Here is a 13,311-nt window from a genome sequence, read left to right as displayed (position 1 = left end):
AAAGGGCCGCCAGATATTAGAAAGCTGGGTACAAAAACAGCCAAACAACTAATGAGAATAAAAAGAAGAATAAAAAGAAGAGAAAGGGAAGGGAAGGGAAGGGAAGGGAAGGGAAGGGAAGGGAAGGGAAGGGAAGGGAAGGGAAGGGAAGGGAAGGGAAGGGAAGGGAAGGGAAGGGAAGGGAAGGGAAGGGAAGGGAAGGGAAGGGAAGGGAAAAGAGAAAAAAAAAGTTATACTGGGATGTACATGTACTGGTCATCACTATTGCTAATAGAATTTCAAGGTACAGTGGACAGCAGATCATACGGTGATGATAAATGTATTTGTAGTGTGGTAAAAGCTATACACATTCAGACATATGTCATGAAGCAGGGAGGTAACAGTTCACTTGTAAAGCTTTGTGTTATTACATTCAAGTCTGTGTTCAATATTGCCAGCCACTGACTGACTGGAAGGAGTTGGAAGAAATCCCACAGCAATTCAAATGGTGGAAAAATCACTTTGGGGGAAAGACAGGCTGAAACCCAGCATCTCATTAAGTATATACTTAACTTAAAGTACACGAGCTGTACTTCTGGCTTACAACTCCCTTTATAGCCCTGCTAGGTGACTTTAACAAAGGAGCTACATATCAGCCTAAACAGTGCACATGCTTAAGCACTTCCATAGACTGGAGCAGAAAAGTTTGGTCAGACCTGTAGGAAAGATGACAAAAGTCTACAAGCCCCTGAACACTGAAAGGTGCATTTTGGCTGCATGGAAATCAGCAGACAAGCATGTATTCCCATAAGCCTGGGCTGTATTCTTACATGTGGAACAAAGGTCTGAAAAGGAGGCTTAAACCAGCCACCATTATTTAGCTGGAATGGAAGAAAGCAGCAAAATCAAGCCTTTTGGGTGTATATTTTTTAAAGGTGAAAACTGGAAGGCTGTCAGGTAGTCTTTCAGGGGGAATTCATATTGCTGGGAGTTTTAGTATAGATTTGAATAAAGCACTGGAGAATGCCTATAAAGAACAGCTTTATGTCTTTACATTGGAAGGCTGGGAGTTGTTCTTAATTCCAAGAATTTCTGATCATATGGAGTTGCCACAAATGCTCCACAATTCAAGGTGGGAAGAACGGCTGCTTTATGAGCTCTGAAATCATCTCTGCAACTGTTTATAAAAGAATTCCTGTGAGACTGAAATCCTGATGCTGATTTTCAAACCAAGGAAAATTAATCTTTAAAGAATAGGGCTGTGAAATGCTGAACTCCGATTGCAGATATGCTGGGAATATTTCTTCTGTGTAACCATTTATTGTGCTTGTAACAGAGAATTATCTGAAGTAGACAGCAGTCTGTTCTCAGAGAATGGCATTTTGGGGGAGTTAGTACTTGACTGTTATTGAAAGTCAAAAGAAGGTGAATACCCAGCTACTTAGACTCTTAATCATTGTGACAGACTGAGTTTTTCTTTTTTCTTTTCTTTTCTTTTCTTTTTTTTTTTTTTTAAATTTCCTCAGAATTGGCAGAAAATAACTCTATTCTTTAAAAAAATATAACACTTCACGGTCTCACTCAAATAATGATTTTAAAATTACTATGCAATTAATAATATCTGATGGTTTTGTAATTAGTATTAACAATTCACTTTATATAAAAGAACATCTAATATTTAACTTAATCTCACAGAAATTTAATAGCGAAAAGAAGAGTGTTGACTTTGGCAGGGATTTAGTCTTGGAAAGTTAACAGACACTCTTCTGGGCTTGACTAGTCAATATCCACAAGAATTTAATAAAACCCCTGCATAGGTTAGGAAAAAAAAGCAAGCTGGAAAGAGCAAGTGAATGATGCTTAGGACAGAACTTCCCTTTACAAATATTGATCACCCACATGCTTGAAAGTCATGTTTGTCCTCACAGGATGGAAGTCAGGATATGGGGTTAAATTATTCACGAGTGAGCACCAGCTCCTTCTCCTTTTGTTTCTTTCTCATTACCCTTTATCACCCAATTTTATATTACACTGTTTTATTCATCCCTTCTTGATTTTTCTCTCTGGATACAATGTCTCTATAAGCTAGTTCAAGTAACTAACTTGCAACCTATTGCTCTTCTCACAGTTGTTTAGCTCTAACATTCAGCACTCAGTCCCTTTAGGATGCAGAGTTGCTACAGCAGATGTTAAAATTTTTATGTGTAGTACAGTACAAAAGCTACCAAAAGAGGGCAACATATGAGCCAACAATGAGAAATGTATCCTGACAAGTTTACAGTTGTGTATTTGTGACACCCTTCCCCCTTTCTTTTTGATAGAGCAAGAAATTTTAGCAGAGCTGGTCGGGAAACAGAATTTCCATTCTGTGGGAAATTCCAACACTTGGGAAAAAAAGTAGAGGTGCTGAAGTTTTCACAGAATGAAAACACAGAGAAAATATATTTGGCATAATGGAAGTGTTCCATAAATGTGTTCCTTTTCACACCAGGAAGCCCAAAAGTTATAATGACATTAAAATATTCAATTTAATAGGAAAAAAGTTAAATATATGCTGTAAAGATCAAAACAAAATGAAATAAAGCAAAGAACATAAATATGTTTTTATTTTATGACAAGCAATACTATTAATAATATCAAATGTAAATATTATTTTAATTTGTCTCCATTAAAAATGTTGTCAAAATAAGTATGCTCACAAATAAGCACGCTGATTGAGAACAAGTTTTATTTTCTGAAATATTATGTTTCCTCTGAAAGTTGCTTAATTATATTTCCTCTCAGTGAAATGCCTGAGAGAATTTCAAAATACTCTTAATAATCCTACAAAGGACTAAGGTAAACTGGCCGCATCCCAGGACCGTCCCTGAGGCATGGTTTGCAGCACTAGACCAAGAGCTATCCCCAGTGCCAGGCATGTGAGCTTGAGAGCAAGTATACCCTGGACTGCATAGAATGTGCAGGCATTGGCAAACAGTTTGTTATAAACAAAGTTTTTTTTTTCCTTTTTCTTTTTTTTTTTTTTTTTTTTTTCAAAGTATTCAATAGTACTCCAAGGAGTTAGACAGTCTTGAATACATGCCAAGCATGGCAATGGATACAGTAAGCAAATATAATCTACCTCGCTTAGGGTAAATATTTGGCTACAAATGTATTGAGAGCTCTTGAGTTCTTTGTACACTTCTATGATGAGAACCAGAGGAAAGGCAATGGAGATGTAAAGACTGGAGGGTGATTTTTTTCTTCTCTTATCAGCTGCCCAGATAGGCCAGCTGCCAGTCAAATTAAAAACCTCACTGGAGGAAATGAATGAAGGCCCGTAGGTGTAGAAATCTGCTGTTTATACAGCTGCACCAAGTTCTTGCTAATGATCAACCCATATGGGCCAAGTCTTCATGCAGATATGCAAAATTCTGTGGCAGTGTCTGGGAGGCTGATTATGGAACTTAGGGCATCCTCTTTTTTTTTTTTTTTATTTTTATTTTTTTTTTTACCCTCCTCTTTGTCTCAGTTCTTTTTTTCAAGACTGACTTCTCCTTGCTTCTGTTACATCTCAAAATGCTGGAAAGTTTCTGGGAAGGAGAGGGGTTAGATCTATGATCTATCTGCAGGGCAATGAAACATTTTGAAAGTTTGGGAGTACTCACCTGTTTCGGAGACAGGATGCTCTGCTTGCAGGAACAACAATTCTCTCATTTACCCGTGTCTTGCTTTTGCATCTGTATTTCTGTTGATTCCAAAAGAAGGAGAGCTTTAATCTTCCTAGCTAGAAACAAATAGAGAGGTCTATCTGGAGGGTTTCTCTTGTCTGATCTATCATGTGAACTACTTTGCACCATTCACCTGATGAAGGGCTGCAGAACCATGGGGTATAAAATAAGATATTAGTAAAGGACAGGCAGCTGTGTACACTTATGTGATGCTGTACCAAGTGTATTGACTCTAATCATGATGTTATCAGAGTTCCTGCATTCTGGAAATGCATGAAACTATATATGCTCATCTGCTTGGCACTCATTTCTTATACGGCTCATCTATTTTTTATTAGTGTCTTGATACTCCCTCCCAAACAATGATGCTTTTAGGAGACAAATAAGGAAGAGTTACAGAATATAATACATGCATTTTAATGGCACTATGAGGCGTGGTTCATGATGCAGTTGTGTTTATTTGTAGGAAAAACGGTAGTTTGTATTCTAAAATTGCCTTGCCTCATAGGTGTGAGCCCACACAGTCAGCTTTGACTGTCATCTTGTACCACCATGTAACCCAGCAGCCCAGTGACAGGTGTTTGTTCACAAAGGGACTGGCCCATGAACACAGAGACACTTGATTCCCACAAGCAGTTCTCTGTGTGCCTTCACTTCTCAACTTCTGCCAAATCCAAGCTGAAATTCCAGAAAGAAACAATAACGCTGACAGGAGTCACTTCAGACTAGGAAGCAATTGCTTTAGCTCCGTTAACATAGACTATCTATCTTGTTTTGAAATGATTTTTAAACATCCCTTGGCTTCTCTGAGCTAGCACACTTTTAAGCTGCAAGTCAGGTTATAAAAAGGGATATGTTACCCCCTTCGCAGATGTGGTACGTGAGCCCAGTTACATCACATCTGAAGACAGATGGATCTCTGAGGGGAACTGCAGCATCCAATCATGTGTTTTCTGTCCCTCGCTATTGATTCATGTGGTTAGTCTGTTTCTGATTTTTCTTCTCTGTGTAGTTTAAGGGCAAGTCTGTGGTTTGCCCCATGTGCCCAAGCAAGGGAGCAAGGGTGCAGAAGACAGCCTGAAAATAAATAAATCAGAAACAGATAGACTAATTGCAAGGATGAATGCCAAGAGAGGAGAAAACACAGTATTTCTGTGACAGGTATGCCTTTCCTGTTGGAGGGGAGACTGACATTTTGGTATGTGACATAGCTCTCTACCACATTGGAGAAGAGAGCTGGAGCATTCTCTTCCTCACCTGGCTGAGCAAAACCCTCTTGTGGGGTTTGCCCACACGGCATATCCCAGCGTGGGGAGGAACAGCTTCCCTGAGGTTGGGGTGGGGAGGAGCAAGGCTGGGAAACAAGAGGCTGCGCTCGCCTCTCTGGTGCCTCCCCCAGCAGCTGGCAGGGCTAAACTGACACGAGGAAGGATGTAATCTACTCCTGGTTGTTTTATGCTCCAAGCACATTACTTCCTTCCATGGAATAAGGGGATAGTCATGGATGTCGTTGTGACTCACAGGCTCCTGGGGCAGTGCAGCACTGTGCCATGCCTATAATCAAATGACCCGGGGGGTGAATTAGGAAGGCTTTTGATGTCATTCTCTGAGCACTGCACTGCAGGAGGCGAAGACTTCTTAATGTAACGTCAGTCTTTCTCTTAAACATAACCACCATGAAACTAACTTTGACTTGCCAGCAGCTGATACAGGCTGTGGCCTCCCTGCACCACTCTGGCACTTAGCATAAGAAATGTCATTGTGTGGGTGGATTAGGCAGAACCTGTCAAAGCTGTATGCAAGTTCTTTGGCTGTGTTTCCTTCCCTGGGCTAATAATGCTGAGGAGATGGGGAGTAGGTTGACACATTTTCTGGCATGTGTCATGTAACCCAGTGAAGTGGAGGACATATCAGCCACAAGACTTTTCTGCTTTAGTAAGCTGCAGGCAGAAGTGACATGCTGCAGTGGCTAACAGTCTTAATCCTATGTGTATTCACTCTGCTGGCACTTGCAGCATGGTCTCAGCTTCCCCAGGGCAGAGTGACAGAGCCAGAGGTATGTCTGGAGGAAAGGGTAAGGGAACATATCCAGGCAGATATTGTTTAACCTCAGGGAAGCAGCAGTAGACAGCAGCATTTGCATAACACATTACCTACAGACAGACCCCAAAGAGCTTTACAAGTTGACTGTCATGATCTCCACAAGAACCACTGAATTTGGCACTGATATACAGGGTGAAGTATTCACTAGCTGTTTTGCAGAGTACAAATGCTCCATAACAGTTTGGCAGAGGATACACCAGATCCCTGTATCTGATAAGAAGAGACTTTTAGGACAGAAGATTCTAAAACAAGACAACCAGAGACTGATGAAATTTAGGACAGTCACTGGTGCTAGGTGCCTAAATTGGTGTGAGAGTAGTTGATAGGAATAGTGGGAGAGAGACAATTTCCCAAAGAGCAGCAGTAGCAAGATAAATCATCCTCAGGGGAGCAGGGAAGAGTGGTGGATTCACTCTCACAGAGAAGCCTGGTTTTGCACAGCTCTCTGCTTGAAGCTTGTGCTGAGGAGATGCAGCTTGAGGCAATATACTGGGTGGTTTCCTCAAAAATCACCATCAGAATAGCAGAAGATGCTACGAGCATGTCTACCCAGTATGACTGAGATGCTGCCTCCTGTCACTGCTGCTATGTTGCAGGCTCTCAGGAAAAGACGGGGCAGCTGGGTGTCAGCTGTGTGCCACACAACACAGCGGTCATAGGTCTGATGTGAGCAATATATAGCAGGAATTATATTGCAGGAGCAATACCCAATTCATTGGAAAGACATGCTGTACTGTGTTTTTTTCCTGTAACTCATAGTTTAAAAAAAAAAAAAAAGGAAAGAAAGAAAAAGAAAAAAGGGACCAACAACCTCTGCAAGTAACTAAGGGTGAATGACAATTGCTACTCTGTTGTAGTATCTCAGGTCAGGAATTGTTGTCCCCTGGTTCCCTGTAAAACTGAAAAGAAGAGCAGTAAACACATATATTAAGTGGTAATAATACAGCTTGATAGGCATGGAGGCAGCCCATTTGGAAGGGAACTGCACAATTGCCCCACGGGGTAGGGATGCCTCCTCCCTTCACTTGCTGTTGTTGAGCCACAACATGGGATTGCAGTATGGGGGCGACAGACCCTGCCCAGTGGTTGTATCTCCTGCAAGCACACACCATCCCACCCACACAGGTGCTGCTCCTGTGTCAGATGCAGCTGATTAGCAAGCCAGTCAGATGGTGCCTAGCATGTGGGGTCAAGGAGCTGGACAGGAGCTTGAGGGAGTGCACTGGGATGCTCTGAGTTTCCAGTCCTGCAATAGGGGTGCAAGAGACAGAAGATAAGGCCGAGGTGAGGGAGATGACTCTGGCACTTAATTTATGCCTGCCTGCACTGCTTGACATTCATGTGAAGTTTGAGACAACCTGTATCAACATGATGCCTGACACATAATTTGTATTGTCCCATGTTCAGCATGACCCTGCTTAGATTGCCAGATAACGTCACATCTCCAGTTGTGTAACACCATCATGTTCTCTAGATCCTGGGTCTGCAATAATTATTGAGCTGGCTGTTTGTGCAGTGGAGCGGGGGTGGGGGGGGGAGTTCAAATATTTTTAATCACTAGAAATGGTAGCTGTGTGTCCTTTGTTGAGAGTAAAGCAACCTGATTCCTCATATGTCTACATATTGAAAGGAGGAGCCCATTGGAGAGAAAAAGTATGTGCCAGCAGGGATAAAGGAAGAGCTTTCATCTGTGTATGAGTACATGACGTGCAGGGTACACAACAGCATTTAGGTAGATACCAATGTTTTGTAATTCAAGGATCACGTAACTTAAAAAAAAAAAAAAAGAAAAAAAAAAAAGAAAAGAATGCACTGCTGCCACGATGTTTTTCATTTACAGACAAACAAAAACTAGGCTAAACTCTGCATGTTCATTTATTACTTTATTTCCCCCCACCTTGTTTGTTTGCTTGCTTGCTTGCTTGCATGGTAATTAATGTGTTTGCTGTTTGGTTGCTTGTTTGTTTTTATTTGAAATCACATTGCATGTAATTTTCTGAACTCTTGCTGAGCAGAGAGCCTAGTAAATGTGTGTGTTTATGTACTACCTTTGTCTATGTACAAAGACTGATGGATAGCTAATAAAATGCACATCTCTGCAATCCTTTCATGCTTAAGATCCCCAAGCAGAAGTTGTGAGTGTTCAAATAAAATAGAACTGATCCAAAATGTACATATTTAGCTTAGATAATAGCAGCCCCCAGAAATGTGCCTCTTTCTGCTGTTGGAAATCTGTCAGCTGAACAAAGAGCAGGATATAGTGTGAATCAGGCTGTCCTAAAAGCTTTATGTGAGAGACACACTTTATGGAGTTATTTCCATTTTTCTCACATTTCAAAAGCAGACTCAGACCTTAATTATCATGAGGACAAATTCCACAAAATCATTATTTGCAGTCAAGGATTGCAATGCATTTTTAAAGTCAGATTATATGTTAAAAGAACAGTTTTTCCTAGGGCTTGTACAAAGCTGTACAAAGCTTCTCCTTGTTCCCTCCATCTGAAAAATTATTCTTGAAAAGTCATTCTGCATATCTTTTTGCTATTTTTTTTCAGAGAGAGAAAAATATAAATGAGCTGTGAAGCTCGTGTTGTTCTGAACTCTTTCTCTCCTCTTTCACCGATGAGTTCATCAAACAAAATTCCACAAGAAACAAATGTTATTATGAGATTAGCAGAATGAATGCCAGAGTTCAGATACTAAATATTTTTTTAAAAAAACAGTGGGCTTAATGACGTGAAGGAAGTTGTAGTTTAAACATCAAGGTCAATTATTTCGTTAAATATTATTTAAAAGTTACTTGCCTTGAAACAAAACCAGAGCTATCCATTTCCCAAAAATGCAAACAGATTATTCTGCCCCTGTTTGTCAGCTTCACTAGATAACTTCTATTTGATCTTCAAATGAAAACAATTTCTGTTTCAAATTTATACAACAGGCTGCCTCTAAAAAAAAGAAAGATCTTAAGGTTGGAACTGCTGTTTGCTTTCCCTTCTAATCTTGTGAGCAGATTTGCATAAGAAAAGCAAGTAGATTCGAGTCTGGGTTTTTCTGTCTACATCGAAGGCATGAGTATCAGCCAGTACCCTCCATTTATTCAGAAAGAAAATGTTTGCTTTTGTAAGTCAGGTGAGGAGGAAATCCTTCAGTAAATTCAACTAGATTTCCCTAAAAGGAACAGGGGCTACTTATCAAGACTAAATGGAGTTTAGTTATGTAATTATAATAGTCAAACAGAGAGAGTCCAAAAACTAAACCCTTCAGTTCCAGGTATGTTTCCTGATACTGTATACTTAGCTTTAAAACAACATCCAGAATTGGTATTTCCTGGATCTTGCAAAGCAGCCTCTTGTACTGCCAGGTACCCTTCTCACAGTTTCTAACAGCGTCAGCTTCACTCAGGACCTCAGTGAGCAGAGCAGTGCTGGGTGGTGATGTGAGCTCTGGCTGTCTGACCAAGTGCGTGCCCTCAGCTCCAAGAGTGACACCTGGACCAAGCCAGGTAATTCTACCATAGAATGGGGATGTGGAGCCGTCCCTAAAAGAGTGCATGAAACATGCACTCAGTGTGTGCAATGTACTTTGAGATTCTTTTGGTGTGTAGAAGTGTAAGTTATTTTGTAGGAAGCGGGTTGAGAAGGGACGTTTTGGATCACGGGGTCAAGTCCCTTGCTGTGGGTGGTAACCACATCTCAGAAGCTGGTTCACAAACCAGTCAAACTCCATCTTCCAGCTGCTTTGGTTGCTTCCTGCCTGTGGAAGGCCTTTCTGGGTCCCCACCACTCTGATGGGGTGAAGCTGATTTCTATTTCCAGCCTGAATCCCTTCTTCATTAGTTTTTACCAAACGTTTCTCTTAACATTATTTTATCTGGGAGGAGGGGGGGGAAATTGTCTCATAATTTTAAGATTCATCTACATTTTCCTCTGAGCCCCAGGTACCTGGTGGAAAGACGCCAGCAATGCTGTAGGCTGGCTCGATGTACCAATAAAAATAAAATAAAATTAAAAAAAAAAAAAAAAAAACGACTAAGAAAAGCGCCATTCTTAGAAAGCCTCCAGCTTTCCAGCTCGAGCACAAACAGCTTCTTATTTGGGACTCTCCTCGGGTAAATCAACAGCCCCGGGGCGAAGGGGCCGCAGCTCTTGTGGTTTTGCGCAAACCCAGACCCCCCCCCCGGGAGCCGGGGGGGAACACGAGAGGGAGGGAGGGAAGGGGAGGGGAAGAGGGAACCATCCTCAAACCACTGCCGAGACCTCGGCCGAGGGGGGCCGAAGCCCCGCCGGGGAGAACCGGGGCGGAGGAATTCCCCGGGCCGCCGGTGCCCGCCCGCCCCGCCGGGGCTCTGCCCGCTCCCCCGGGAGGCAACGGCGGGGCAGCGGGGCCGCAGCACGGCTCGGCGGGGTGGCAGATCCCCGTTCTGCCGCTTGGCTCGGCTTTCCCTCTTCCCAGGGAACAGGAGTCTTTGCTGGAGCTGCGCTCCCGGGGGCCGGGGTCGATTTTTTCGTTTGTTTGCTTTTCACCTCCTGCCGCCTCCCTCCCTCCTTTTGCCCCGCACCGGCGGCCCCGAGGGCGGGCGGCGGTGGCGAAGCAGAGCGCTGCCGCCCGCCTCCTGCCCCCGGCGAGCCCCGGGCACGAAAAGGAGCAGTCAGTGGGGCCGAAACGGGGGCGAGCGAGAGGGATGCCAGGGCTCTTTCCCCTCCCCGAGGTGAGGGACAGAGGCAGTGGGTCCGTGTCCCCCGGCGGCCCGTGCCCTTGGTTCCCACGGGTGCAGGCGGTGCGCATCCCCCGGGGAGACGCGGGGCGGTGGCAGCTCCGTGCCCCCCCGCGGGGCGCCGCTTGCACCGCAGAGGTGCGGGCTGGAGCCCGGGGCCCGGTGGGCTATCGGGAAACGCCGTCTCCAGCCCCGCACCGACGAGCTGCCAGTCCAGGGCGACCCCTAAACATCTAAATCACCCCCAGACCCCCGGCCCAGTGGCGCTGAAGCAAAACTAACCAAAAGCCCTCGAAGCTCGGCACCCCCAAATGGAAGCAGAAAACCCCAAACCGAGCGAGCCAGCGGCACCACCACTGAGCAGTCCCGAAACGGCAGGGAGAGCCGTACCGGCATTTCCAGCCCGCGGCCGGCCGCAGGGGGCCAGGCTGCTGGTCCCCAATTTCTTCGAATTTAAGCCCATTCCCCGGCTGACAAGGGGGCCGGGCGGGGGTTGAACCCTCGAGCCCCATTACATTGAAACCGCGAGCAAACGGCTGCAGGTTAAGGTTCAGGTGAGCGGGAGCGCTCCCAGCAATTGCCGAGCGCTGCCGCAAAACTTGCGGGGGGCCAGGGAGCCTCACAAGGAGGGGAAGCAACGGGAGAGCATCTCTCGAGGGCTGCCGGAGCAGCGGGGGGAGCAGGGGGAGCGGGGCACAGCTCCGGGGGGCAGCTCTGCCGGGACCCGCCGGGCTTTGCTCCGGGCGATCGGGCATGGAGCTGCAGCAGCCTTTCCGGGAACAGGCTTCTAGCGGCTCACCGACGGCAGGGGGGTGGGGAAAATGGAATAAAAGGCTAAAGAAACAGCGCGATTTTGGGACCGGGACCAAATCCTAACGTGTTACATAAAAGCCACGGGCGGTTCTTATCAGCGAGCCCGGCCTGAAGAGGAACAATCCCCAGGAGCGGCTCCAAAACAACCGTGTTAAAGGAACAATTGTGAAATGCCAACTTCCCACCAGAGTATGAACAGCAGGAGCCGGGCATGTCCTGTCTGTAACCGGGCTTCTGACAACCAACAGAGAGAGGGAGGGGACAGGGGGGGATCCTCTCTTGACAAGATTTATCAAGAAACATTTAACTGGGCTTTAATCATATTAGCAAGAGCCCAATTAGGGCTGAGAGCGAAGCGAGGCGGCCGGCGGGCTGGGGAGAGGAGGAGGAGGAGGGAGGAGGAGGAGCGAGCGATGGAGTCACTCGAGGATAAAGTCCTTTCATCAGGCTGCGCTCTCGGCAAGCAGAGGAGTGCGAATAATCACTGCCCTTCACTGGGGGGACGGGGGAGGGAGCGGGCGGGGAATGTGTGTAAAGGATCATTAAGGCCAGGCAGAAGGGGGTTTTTGTTGTTGTTGTTGTTGTTTTTAATTATTACGGCTGTTAAGGCTGTTCAGGGCTTTCTCGGGCGCTGTTCTCAGGAACGGAGCGGGGAAGAAGCGAAGGGGCCCGGAGGCACCTGCTACACCGCCAAGACCTGCTCTGCCCGAGCGGGGAGGACTCCCCTTCCCGGGGCAAAGAGGGGCTCTGTCTTCCCCCCTCTTCCCCCTCCAACCTCCCTGAGGGAGAAACCCCTTGGCTGTCCTTCCCCACATTGCCTCTCCGCGATGCCGAGCGCTTCCCCGGCTCCATCCCTCCCCGTGGGGGGGTCCCAGCGCCCTTTCCCCACCGGCCCCCCTCGGCAGCGCGGCCCCCGGCGGACGCCAGCCCGGTGGCCGGGACCGGGGGGCTCCGCCGAAAGCCCCTGGGAGAAGCGAGGCGCTGGGGCCACCCGGGACAGGGCCACGGGGCGGAAGGTGACTTCCCGGGGGGGCTCAGATTTTCCGCTCGCCTCCGCCCCTTGCTTCAGCACGGGCAACCTGCCCCGTCCTTAGGGACTCGCCCTCTCCAGCTGTCGGGGATGGGGAGGGCGCACGGCAAAGAAATAAAGCAAGCCCAAAGCTGACAGGTGGGGCAGGAGGGAGAGGCTGGGGGAGGCGATGTCGTGTCGTGTCCCCCCCACCCCTTCGCCCTCTCTCCCCCCCACAGATTGCGGCACCTCAGGACGCCCCGGTGGGAGCACGGCAGCGGCGCTGGGCGCCGAGGGGAGCCGAGGCGGCCGTGACCCTGCCCGCGGCTTTCGAGACATGGCCAGAAGCTGCCAGCAGCCGCTCCCCGCAGGATGGGGGAGATAAGGCTGTTGGGCAACGCCACACCTTTCGCCCAAGAGGAGCAGGGTCTTTGGACGGCGGGGCAGAAGCTGCTGGCTTTTTTTTTTTTTTTTTTTTTTTTAATACACAACAGGGCTTGGGGGTGGGGGTGATGTTTGCCATTAGCACCGATGAGCATCCCCGCTGTCAGAAGAGACCCCCCAAACCCCCCAGCACCGAGGGGCTCTCCCCGCTCTCCCTCCTCCCTGCCGCAGCAGCCCCTTCCCCGCCACCCCGTGCCCCTGTTTGTCACCTTCCCTACCACTCTTACCTTGCCGGCCCGGCCGTCGAGGGTCTCTCCCCCCACCCCAGCCCCGTCTCCCGCCCCCCGCCCCGCCGCCGCCAGCCCCGCAGCGGGGCTGTCGCACGCCGCCGCGCCGGCAGGGACCCGGCTCTCGCTTCTCTCGCTTCTCTCGGCTGGCGCTGGCAGCCCCGCCGGGTTCATGCGAGGACAGCGGCGGCTCCGAGCCGCGGCTCGTCTGGCTGCCAACGCCGCGGCGAGGCTGATGCTGCCGCCGCGGCCGGGGGGTGACTCAGGGCGGCCCGCGGCAGCCGCTGATTAGCGGATCAGAGAGCCGGGCAC

General features: G+C 47.6%; 1 long non-coding RNA gene across 1 annotated transcript in view; it reads right to left on the bottom strand.

Moving 5' to 3' along the window:
- The window catches only part of LOC311437607, a 33,939-nt gene extending 20,911 nt beyond the window's left edge, over window positions 1–13,028 (bottom strand). Inside the window, exons 1-2 of the long non-coding RNA XR_014693583.1 lie at window positions 13,000–13,028; window positions 3,627–3,706 (exon numbers count right to left, since the gene is read on the bottom strand). This is a non-coding gene — a long non-coding RNA (uncharacterized lncRNA). The remainder of the gene's footprint in view (window positions 1–3,626; window positions 3,707–12,999) is intronic.
- Between the last annotated feature and the right edge of the window lie 283 nt (window positions 13,029–13,311).

The sequence above is a fragment of the Aythya ferina genome, assembly GCF_964211825.1.
Source record: "Aythya ferina genome assembly, chromosome: 5".
Classification (NCBI taxonomy): Eukaryota; Metazoa; Chordata; class Aves; order Anseriformes; family Anatidae; genus Aythya; species Aythya ferina.
The sequence above is the reverse complement of the archived record's forward strand: the minus strand, read 5'-3'. Positions and strand labels throughout refer to the sequence as shown.